Genomic DNA, 11,916 nt, shown 5'->3' with positions numbered 1-11,916 from the left:
GTCCTGCACAGAGGCAAAACCAGATGGATCTGCCTTCAGTGGCTTTTGGTTTTATTCTTCATTTTGTTTTTATTCTTTATGGTATTCAAATAGCACAGTCTTTTTGTCTCCTGTCCCTTATAAACCCTTGTGACCATTTAAAGGGGTCCACAGACTGTCCATATAAAAGCATGTGTGTAAATAGAGCCTGTCTGCTGTACTGATGACTAGATGGGCTATTACATGTACATTTAATAATTGTATCACATGCCTAGTTTTCTCTGTGTGAAAAGCATAGAGGTACCTATCAGCAGATATAAATGCCTACAAAAAGGCTGTGATGTGGTAGAAGGGCTCTTAGCAGGAGATGTGTGGGAAGTAATCTTTGTTATGGCTGTACCGACCTTAACTAGCCCAACTGTGATGATCCCAAGCTGAAGAAACCTTTGTACCACACAATATTTTCCAGTTAATTATATATATTTGTGCATCTGGGTGTGTGTGTGTGGACAAGTGAGATCATCCATTCCTGTGAGAGTTTTTTTTAACCTATCCAGAATATTTTTCCTCTCACTAGCTCCTTTCCAGGAGCTCAACAACAACAATAGGGCCAAGGGCCTTCCCTCTCCTCTGGTGTCTGCAGTCCAGTATCTGCACTCGGGTGTGGGCTCTCCAAGTCAACTCCAAGGACTGCTCCAGCTTGAGTCTGCTGCATTTCCAAGCTCAGATAACATGGGATGTTTCCAGGCCAGCCTGGCTGCTGGCCAGGATCTTGCCAGAAGTGGGAAGTGGGAACCAGGAAAACAAATACTTTTTTTTTTTTTTAGTTTGTGTGTGTCTGGATATGAGAGAAAAATGACAGAGAAAAACTCTAGATTTTGAGCCATCTGGCATCCCTTAGTGATGTGCAGTCAAGGGTCTAGCTCAATTCAAACAAATTGTTCTAAAGTTGTATTTGAAAAATTCTAATTTAGTGCTTGCTTAGAAGACTATGTGTTAGTTTTGGTTGATTTTTATAAGGTGGGTTGGTCTGTGTAGGGTTTTTTCTTTTTGAAAATGGCACTATTATTTTCTCCTTCCCGTATTTTCTTGGATCAGAAGGTTCACTGAGATGCCAAACTATGGCTGGCTACAGCTCCAGCACATCTTGTAACCAGGCAGGCCATGACATGCCAGAGTGGTGGAGCGTGGTGTGTACAGTCCAGGAAAGATGTGACAGATGAACACTGCTGATAATGTTCACCACTCCGGATATTCTACTAAAATCCCCTTCTTCCAGGTAGGTTAACTCTTGAGACACTGATATAACGAGCACCCGAAGAAAGCAGATGCCTACAGACACCCACCATCAGAACAAGGTTTCTTTAGTGTAGAGCTGAGCAAGAGTAGAAATGTGAGTTACCCTTTCCTAGCGGGGGAACCATCATTTCTGCCCAGTTTCTGTGTAATTTCAGGCACTGTGCTGGCTGGGATCTGCATTCTGTCCCTGTTTCCACAAGGAATATGAGGAACACTGAGCAGCACCACCATAGCTTGTTTCTCTTCAGCATAAGGTATGACAACCCCAAAATATACCCCTCTGTCCTTGGTCAGAAAGGGCATTCACAGTCCTCCCACTCTTCCCATTCATCATCTCCCCCTTTTCACACCCAGAAAACACAAAAGTATTGTGCAATGCCTGCAAAGTATGGCATTGCATAGTATGGGCCAGGCCTTGAAAAGGTACTTTAGTTCTGTCTTGGTTTGGGGGATAGAAACAGGGATTTAGGGATATAATCTTATGTTTAAAACTTTGCTTTGGGTAAGGTGCCATGTACCAGTGAGATCCTACAGCCCTGACCAACAGGCCAGCCCACAAGGGAAGGAGGCAAGCTGGGAAATGGGATTGTGAGTTCTTAACCAGCAAGAGGAGGGCTGTGCAGGGTGTTACTGCTGACTATAACACACCCTTCCTAAGGAAGCTGCACTCTTGTCTAATGAAGTCTTTACCTTGTGAGAGGCAATGAAAGCTGATTGCTGTACTCATCAGGCTCGTGGCTTCCTTTGGAGTCTCTTTCACTCCCTAAATGTTGATAACATCAATCTGGATGGAAGGAGAGAGACTGTAGGGATGGTCTGAATATCAGGATTACTCACCTGCCCTGAAGGACTGATCTTCCTCCTGCTCACCTGAGCAGTGGCAGGGCTCTCTTGGTGAAGCTCCATTCCTGTTTTTACAAGAGGAGGTAAAAGCAATTTCCAAAATCTGGATTGAAAATATACTTACAGCTCTCCCTTCTTTAAAATAACTAATAGAAGACAAGACAAGAAAAGACAAGAAAAGACAAGAAAAGAGAAAAGAAAAGGCACAATGATCATTATTGTGTTGAAAATAAAAATCTCCAGGATATCCTAAACTTGGGTTAGAAAGACAGTGTTTCTTTACCTAGCATTGGACAGGCTCAGGCCAGGCTCTAGGATGAACTCTTCATTTGGGATAGAAGCCCTGTTTTATCGGGAGCAAACTCCACAAATAAGTTTCACAAATCTTAAATGAAACTCGAGGAACTTTGCCTGGCACAATCCAAAGGTGGAAAAGAAAGGACAGATTACCAGAAGCAGTCTGAAAGCGTGTTTTTCTGGAAAAGAAAGAAGAGAAGGAAACACTTGTTAGTTTGTCATTGTGAAGTGAAGCATTGCCTTGTCAATAGAGCCTCTGGTATAGGGAAACTAGACCCCTGTTTGTTATTTGCAAGCATTTATTTATATATATATTTATTTATTTGCTCTTATGAAACAGAATCTTCACATTAAGATCCAGCCCTTTCTATTCACCCTCTTAATTATCTGATTGTGTCCATTTCTATGGCATTGGCTGTTGCACATAGTCCATACATCCTTGCATCTGTGCTGGAGAGCAAAGTTATTAACAGATAAGATCAGTTATTGCACAGATTGACTGCACTTTATCTCTTCTGCTGTACCCAGCCACATGCATGCCCTCAGCCAGCAACCTTCAAAAGGCAGCCTGTGCCATGTTCAGCAAGGACTTAACCTCCTTCCCTGGTCCCAGGACAAGAGCTGGAAAAGGGAAGTTACCTTATTCTAAGTGCTCTAAAATTCCACCCTCGCTCACCTTGCGGTAACTTGCTCGTGTAGTCATGGTCTTAAGGCTTTGCTTTAGTATCCATGGCCACAACATCTAAGCATTTTTATGGTACAGCACACACTAAACATTAATTTCAAATTATTGAGAGTATGTTCATGACTCAACAACTTTCTAATGACTATGTACCTTGTTAAAGTCTTGCAGCTCTTTAATAACAAAGTTTTCCCTGATCCCTTGGCATTCAGGCATTCTGTACAACTGAAAAGAAGTGCATAGCTGAAGTGGGTTTTTAGGACACTCGATTTAAAGTAAGCCCAAGGCAGGAAAGGACTCTTTGAACATCTCCAGAGTGGACACTCCCAGAGCTGTCTGTGTACGGTTTGAATTAATTATTCTCTTCATGGAATTCGTACAAAATGTCCCTCAGGCTCTTTTTGACTGCCTTGCTGCCCTTTTGTGATAATCCCTTGCTATCCACTGGGCTTTCTGTGGTCCTAAACTTAACATACAAAGCCATTTTTATCTAGGGGCTAGGGTGTGAATAAATGCAAGGAATGTCTCTCAACATGACTTTGTGTTTGTGAATCTTTCTCCAACTTGATTAGAAATGCTCAAACTGTCTTGCAAGCTGCCTTTAAGCATCTTCCTGTGACATAGCTGCAGTCAGAAGGATTTCTTCTGCCATGGGTTACTCAAGACAGCAAGCAGCCAGGAGCAAAAGGGAAGCTTGGAGGCAGACTGGAGGCATAGGAGATGGATCCTCTGGTCTCTATTCTTCAGTGCACCATGTAAAATGACCTTGGGTAAGTCTCCTTGCCACCTTGGGTAATGCAGGTGTGACAGAGCCATGCTGTCTGCCTTTGCTGGGCTCAGCTAAATGCCTTTAGCTCAGGTTTCAAGAGCACCTTAGGCAGATGGGTTCCCAGCCATTTCCCACTAATTTCAAATGGGGACACATGTGCCTCTAGGGTTCTTGAAAAACCCAGCCCTTAATGTTTTATGAAAAGGGTATAAAGGGCCAGAAGGAGGATTTTGTTCACATCATTAGTTGTGATGAGTTCTTTGGATGGAGGAAATTCCGTGAAGCATTGCAAAGATCCTTTGCAACAAGGCCCACAACCTCCAGTCTTTAATGATCACGAGCAGAGAGCACACAGCAGAACTGCTTTGTACCCAAACACCACTTTGGTCAGGCAGCAGACAGCAGCAGCTCACCTGCTTTGCAAGAGCCTCAGTGAGCTCCTCCTGGCAGCTGGGCTGCTTCTGAGAATCCAAAAGGTGTACAACTCTAGTTGTTTCATCATTTAAACATCAGTTGAGAAACAACTGCTAGACTTCCAAAAAAACAACCAACAAAAACAAAACCACAAACAAAACAACCAAAACAAAAACCAAGCACCAAAGCCAATAAACCAATGTAACCAGCTTAGAGCTGCTGTTTGGGGTGAGTCAGTGTCCTTGGGCACTGCCAGCTGTGCTCCAGCTGTGCTGGAGACCACACTGGCAGGTTTTCTGGCTCAGGTCTCGATACTGCCTTGTGGCTGCCTGGTTCAAGGCTTGCACAGGGATCCTACAGAGACCCACCACAAGCTAGACTGGGATAAAGGCTGGCTTACAGGCAACATCAGCTTGCTTGTGGGAGGGACAAAACACTTCCAAGCACCAGCAGCCCTACCGCTGCATAGGAATTCATGAATTCAGTGGCTCCTGCTGTGACAAAGAAATGGTGGTCTCAGATGTTCTGGGCCCATGAGAGCTGTGGCTGGTCAATTTGGGTCACAGGTAACATGACCAGCATTCTGTCAGGCCATCATCCTTCTTATTTCAGTGTAAACACTTCCCACCTGTCCCAAATATGCATGTCATTCTCCAAGACTCTCCAGCATTGCTTCCATTGGCAGAACTTTATTCCCTGCTCCCGCTCCCTGTGCCGCATCTGTTCCCATCACAGCTGTGGCCACCCTGTTCTGGCTGCTGACACCCTGGCCCCCCCTTCCCCTCCAAATCACCTCCCCTTCCAAGATCAAAATACTCTGTTTTTATTTATTTACCCTGCAGCTGTCAGTGTTGTGTCTGGATCACTGCACTGCTACGTGGACGGACATAGGACACACGATATGTAGAAAATCCTTAAAACTGCCATCCTGGTAGTAACCAACATACAGACAATCAACAAATGGATCCCTTGACCCCCTGCACATTTGAAAACAACAGGTCCAGGTGATGGAACAAATGACGTTGGAGGCTGGTACGAGGTCCTGGCCCAAACCAGAGCTGCGTTTGCCCGTGGTCAGGGAGAAGAGCCAGGGCTGGAGATAGCGGCTATCCCAGGGCTGCCCACCCCGATGGTTTTTGGCGCTGTACAGAAATACACAAGGCAGAGATGTGGCTCTGAGATATCAGTGCTTTGTTTTCTCTCTGCCCCACATGCTGCTTTTTGAGATGAAGGGAAACACTCTCTCAAATGTCTCAAGGTAGAAGATGCTGTTGAGGACCAGGAAGCATCTGGGATGGTGCATGGTGGCAAGGAAGGGCAGAGCCTAGAATGAGTTTGATTTTCCTCTGTTTGCTGATTTCAAGTTCATTATCCAAACACTGGCTTTGGAGGTGAAGCCTTAGCCCTGTTCAGCCACAGCACCTTATAAAGACAGGCTGCCACATGGGTTCACCAGTGGCCTCTCACTCCTACATCAGTGCTTAGGAAAGTAAGTTAACATTCCAGCAAGCTCCCACTAGCAGGGTACCCAACACCCTGCAGCCCTGCTGTTGTGTCCTCATGGCCACTGGGAACCAGGATGGATCAACTGGCTCAGGGCTATTGTATGTCAGTAGCAATTGATTTTTTCAGTATGTTAGATAGCGTTTTATAGCCAGCCACTCTGTAACCTCTACCCCACCAAAATGGAAATGCCTTCTAAAGAATAGCTGTAGTCTGCCCACTGCTTAAAGATGCTCACCTGAGTTTCAGCTACACCCAACCCAGGGCTGTGGTTTCCTGAGCATGAGGAGCTGGGTGCAGCCAAAGGCAGCATTCCCTGCAAACCCAGGTGTTCTCTCCCGCTGGCAGCTGTGATTCAGGCTGAGGTAGGACACACACCGCAGCACTTGGGTGTGTGGCTGCAAACCAGGTCTCCTTCAGCTGCCAGCCAGTGCCTCAGGCAGTGCTCAGGGCCACAGGCACTGCACTTTCCTCTGTGCCTCCTCAGTGTGCAGGAAGAAAGAGGCATCATTCTCCTCATGTAGCATCAGGATGATGTTAAAAAAGCCTAGCATGGAAAAAGGAATTATCTTCTTGTCTTTCTGCTTCCCTAAGAATAGGTGGGTTTTAGGCCTGTTTAAAATCAAAACCAGTAAACTAATGCCCAGTTGAGGAAGAAGCTGGTAGCAGCACTGTAGCCAGGTCACAGGTGCCCTTGGTCAGCTTCCAACCTGCTAAGCATCACCTGCCTTTTCACCTTTGGTACCTTCCCAAGTTCTGGAAGGCAATGAGTGGGCACCTCAACAAGAACCATACTGGAACCTCTCTCTGACCACCAGGACACACTTTTCACGTCCAGGTTTTTGGGAAAGAGGACAGAGATGAGCAGGTGGGCAATGGTAAATGACTCCAGGTAGGTGTCATGGAAGCTGCAGGATGTTTGGAATCTGGGAATATGGGAGTAGAATTGGGAACCTGAATTAAGGGGTGTGTTCAGTGGGGACATGCCAGCTCCAGGCATCAAACTCTCACTGTAATAGTCAATTGTGTTGTCATACTGCTCTCTCTTCGGCCAGGGAGGGATGTGCAGGACCCTGAGGGCTGCAGAAGGCACTGGGAGAACAGAACCTGTGTCACAGCTTTACTGCCATGCACTCTTCAATCTCTGCAGCTAGTGCAGCTCATTGGTAACCGCAGCCCAAGCCATGGCCTTCCTCCTTCCCCACCTCTGCCCTCCCAACCACCAGGATGTGCCTCCTTCTTGCACTGTGGGGCAGTGAGAAGAGAGACATGCAGATGATGAGAGGTGGGAGAGAGAAGATGACTCTTTTCTGGCAACTTCACTCCTTTTCCACCTGGTGTTGGTTCCTTTCTCAAAAGCATCCTTTGAGAAGACATAACCCCTTCCAAAAGGTGCAGGAGGCTAAGAACTACATTGATATTTATCTATTATTGTTCTGTAGTGCACATAAGTGATGAAAACAGCTACTGACAGCCTAGCAGGTTAGGCAGAAATAGATTGCCTGGAACTACAGATTCACATCCCAGCAGTAAAATTTCCAGTCCTTGAGATGCAGCTAAACTCGTAGCCAGGAGCCTGCTGGCTGTTCAGAGATTGATGTTAGTGACCTGCCATGCAAAAGCATCTCTTCCAGGACAGAATCTTGTTCCCCCCAGTGCAGCACACACAGTTCCTGCTGCCTTTCACCCCAGAAGTGGCTGCATGTCTGATTCTGGCCATGTACACAGCAGTTTGTCAAGCATGCCAAGACTCTCCAGCATGCAAGGCATTAGAGAAATGCAAGACAGGATCTGAGCTATGACAAGCACAGTGCACGGCATCATATTCCACTGTGCAGAAGGGGAAATGGGGATGCAAAATATCTTCTTGAGCTGAATAAGCCATTTCAATAAAATTAGGACTGAGGTGTGGTTTTGCCTCCAAATTGAAACCAAAGTAAGACCATAATGCCTCTCACATTGTTCTGTCACAGTTAATTCATGAAATTACCCCACCTCCATTGCCACCAGCTATTTTCTAGTGTAGGAGTTTAATTTATCATTCCAATCACTGTAAAACACCCCAAAATTAGGGCAAAGCAAACAGGAAATCTTGTAGCTGGAGTGCAGCAGGGTGAGTAATTTCAATACTCAGTGCAGTGTACAACCTCTGACCCCAATGATTACTTTTAATTTCTCTTTTGACCTTTTGTTAATTGGACTTGCTCTGTGAGAAGGCATTTCAGATGTGAACATTTTTTTAGGTCTTCTTGCTGCTTCATGATTTGTGGTTAGTTTCTAGCTGGAGAAACCCAGAGAAAAATCTCTCTGGTTAGGCCAGTGTAATCTAATCTAGTCCAGCTGCAGCCCCTGAGCAACAAATTGCAACATCTAAAGATTTTTCAAGCCAAGTAGCACCTCATCACATCCAGTTACTGCTTCCACCTGGAGCAAAGGGAAGATGGGAGCCCCAGCAAGAGGATGATGTGTTTGGGCTTAGAGTGCATCCATGGGAGAGAGACCCCCAATGCAAATCAGGGCCAGCCACTATCTCTGCTCTTCAGCAGGAGTTGCACTTGTGTCAGCCAGGAAGTGTGAGCTCTCCATTCTTTGCTGGTTACAGTGGAGAGTCTGTGCAGCCTCAGGGACTGTTCAGCAGCATCTGCAATCTGTGTTTCCTTCTGCTGTGGGATGTACTGGTGGCTGCAGTGCTGGCCATGTGGAAGGGCTTGAGCAGGGTGATGGCTTTCCTGTGCTCTCTAGGGTGTATGTGGCTCCGGAAAACCAAGCAGTCAGCAGCACCAGTGTGCACCAGAATCTCAGCTTGCACAGACTGGGGCTCCCATCAGCCTCACCAGCATTAGGTGGCACTGGTTGTGCAGAGAGGACAGCTGGCTCTGTGTGCAGCAGTAACCCAAGAGTTCACACCACCTCTCAGGAAGGATTTTCTGAGCTCTCTGTTATGTGTCTGTGTAGCTCTGGACAGCTCAAAGCTGCTTTGGCCACCCGTGCATCAGCTGTGCTCAATGCCTAGAGTTGTTTGGGGATGTTTGATTGTCAAAACATTTTGGTGTCAAGGGCCTCTCCACACCCTCTGGTGCGATGTGATCCCTGGCTCACAGACTGAGCAGGACTGTTTGGGAGCCCATCCCAGTTCTATTTAGACCCACACTGAGGGTAAGAGAGCATGGTGTCAAAACTATACCTGATGTGACACTATCTGCTGGGATGGCTGAGGTGCTGGGTGTGCAGACTCTGAAGCAAAGCACAAGTGTCTGGGCTCATTCATCTGCTGTGGGACTGAACTGAGGACAGCAGAGCCCAGACCTTCCTGTCCCACCAGGGCCTGGTGTTCTTGAAAACAACCAGAGAGGCTGTTTCTTGTTTGGGGAATTTATTCCCTTCTGCTTTAGTTCTTTAAGATCTTTGGTCTGAGCTTGCCACAGGTTTTAGTGCCTGGTGCTCGACCACGGCTCAGTGAGCCAGGTTCAGCTGTTGCCATGTTGGGGTTGGGAGCTGTTCAGCTCCTCATGTGCACTCTAGAAGAGGAGCTTGCAGTGGAGCAAAATCTGCTTCCACACCCAATTGCTGGATAGGATTGGCTGCACTGTGCTCAGGGTGCAGCCCCCCCAAGGAACAAGTGGCAAAAGCTGGCATGTCTCGGGCCCTGGGCTCTGTCCTCTGCAGTGTGTGGTGCTGCAAAGGGGCACAGGCAGCAGCTGCTGACATTCCAGAGTGCCCAGCTCCATAACTAACCTGGCAATCTCCCTGCTGGTCCCCACTGGGTGCTCACTGGGTTATCACAGCCATCAGCAGCCCCAACGACTGGCAGCAGCAGCAGGGTGACTCACCTGGCCTGGCCCTCCTTGCACTAAATCTTGCTATCAGGATGATAATCTGCCGGTAATTTTTGCTCCAGCTGAGAGCTGTAGACCTGCTCTCACGCATCCTGCTCTCCCTGTAGGCAGAAAGCTTCCCCCCAAATTACCCCACCCTCGCTCAGTGTACCCACAGCCCCTGGCCACTCTCCAGCACATTGTCTGGTTTGGAGACCAAAAACCTCTGCCCTAGTATCTCATTTCAGGAATTAGGCTCTGGAGGCCAGTGAGGTGCCGTGGAGAGATTCAGGCAAGTGCATTTTTGTGGAGGTTGCAGTGCTGAGGCCATCCATCATTCAGCCAGGGAGGGGGTGCCCATGCTGCCCTGCTGAGCACAGTTAATGCTGAGCAGCTTTTCCCTGAAAGTTTCCTCCTCGGCCTGTAGTGCCCAGACAAGGACATGGCACATCTTGGCACAGCAGTGGAAGAAGCCATTAGACCTTCAGCAGCTCCAGAGCACAGACCACAAGCTGTGAAGTGCAGATGTGCATTGCTGCACTAGTAACAAGCACACATCATGACTGTGTGTCCTGCTCTCTTCTCTGTTCCTCCTGTCACCTGTTTACCCCCCTTTTCCTTCTCCCCCTGTCTCCCCCCTGTGTGATAATAGATGTGATACAAGGGCTTTGTTCAAAGAGGATGCTGCACTACAGGGCTGGGCTGAGAACTGGCAGCTGATTTCATGCAGGACTGAACAACTCACTCCAGTCTGCCTGGGCACAGTGGAAGTGCTGAGAGAAACTGTCTGAAATCTGTAACTGATTTCCCTGATCTGACTTTGGTGAAAAAAGAGCCAGGCATGCACATCTAGACCCTACTGCACAATCACTGGCATTTAAGAAAAAAAAAAGAATAAGAAATTAAATGGGTTTTTTGCTTCTCCTGATTCCTGGGAGGAGCTCCATGTTGAGCACTTGATGGATTTGCCAGTTTGGAGGGGGGACCCTTTATGTCCTTGGAAAGGGAGTCTGAGTCATCTCCTCTGCTGGAAAATGAGCAGTGCTAAAGCTGTGCCACCAGCCATAAGTCCTGTAGTGACACTTCCAGGGATGGTGAGAAAGGGGAAAGCTTTCTGCTGGAGGTAGGCAGAGATTTCTCTGTGCTCAGAGGAGAAGCATCCCTTATCCATAGGGATATCAGAGCTACCAGCAAAGCTGAAAGGTCTGACTGATGTTATGAGAGCATCTTGGGGCTGGGTTAGAAACTCTGGGGTTTATCTGAGCTGGGACTGTGAGGAACCTTAATGATGTGTTTCTGTTTCACAGCTACTAGAGATACAGGAAAGCAAGTATCCCCTACATATGTAATCCACAGACCAGGAGTAAAGAGAAGGATGATGTGAATGATCTCTTCCTGCATATCCCCTTCCTGTAGACCCCTTTAATCTAATTTACATTATTATTTATTTCAGGGTGACCAGTGTCCTGCCTTGCCTTGGAGGTCAATGGAAGTTCACTTATCGACTTCATGCACAGGATTTCAACCCGTGTCTGTGATCAGTGATGAAATGAAATTCACAGCTTGGAATAATTTATCCACATACCAAATCAAACACAAACATCCTTTGTGATTGAAAATGAATCAGGGCTGGAGGCAGCTAGCCTGCTGCAGAGGTTTGTGATAGATTAATGAGCTGAGAACAAGCTGCCACCTCCACCCCCATCATCAGTGACTTTCCAGTCTGAGGAAAGGGACGCTGATCTGGAGGTGAAGGATATACTCTCTGATAAGTGTTGCAGTGGGAGGTGAGAAATACGAGCTTCAAGTGGAGGAGGAGGGGAGGAAAAAAGACAAGCGCTGTCCTCTGTTAAGCAGGGTACAGTTTAGACAGAGCAGCTGCCTGACAGTCTTGTGGCAGGAGGGTCAGGGCAGGAGCAGCCCCGTGCTTGCAGCACCTGTTATTGAATGCTACCCGCAGGTACCAGGGCAGCACAGACCGTGATTCTCTGACTTCTTCCAGTCACGTGGGAAGGCCAGGGATCTGTGAGACCAAAGGAGATGATGAAACACTGACAACGTCTGCCCTCAGTGAGATGCAGTAACACCAATGCAGAAGGGACCGTATCCCAGAGGCTTTTTGGGCTTCCAGATGAAAATAAAGTTTGAATTCTGAGTGTCTAAAGTCTGAGTGTCACAACTCAGTGATTTTTAATTGGGAAATTCATATTACTTACGCTTTCCTTTCTTTCCCTTTAACGTGCCAGCTCTGGAAGTGTGACAGAAGGTCCAGGCTGTGACAGTAACACGCTTCTCCTGGTGCAGAGTGGCTGCAG

At 47.2% G+C, this 11,916-nt stretch overlaps 1 long non-coding RNA gene across 1 annotated transcript; it reads left to right on the top strand.

The window, feature by feature from the left end:
• Nucleotides 1-1,044: 1,044 nt before the first annotated feature.
• Nucleotides 1,045-11,698, top strand: LOC118690160 (uncharacterized). Its single transcript, XR_004980742.1, has 3 exons — nt 1,045-1,532; nt 3,673-3,870; nt 11,055-11,698. It is a non-coding gene; the product is annotated as an uncharacterized LOC118690160 (long non-coding RNA).
• Nucleotides 11,699-11,916: the final 218 nt, after the last annotated feature.

Source organism: Molothrus ater, chromosome 10 (assembly GCF_012460135.2).
Source record: "Molothrus ater isolate BHLD 08-10-18 breed brown headed cowbird chromosome 10, BPBGC_Mater_1.1, whole genome shotgun sequence".
Taxonomy (NCBI): Eukaryota; Metazoa; Chordata; class Aves; order Passeriformes; family Icteridae; genus Molothrus; species Molothrus ater.
The sequence above is the reverse complement of the archived record's forward strand: the minus strand, read 5'-3'. Positions and strand labels throughout refer to the sequence as shown.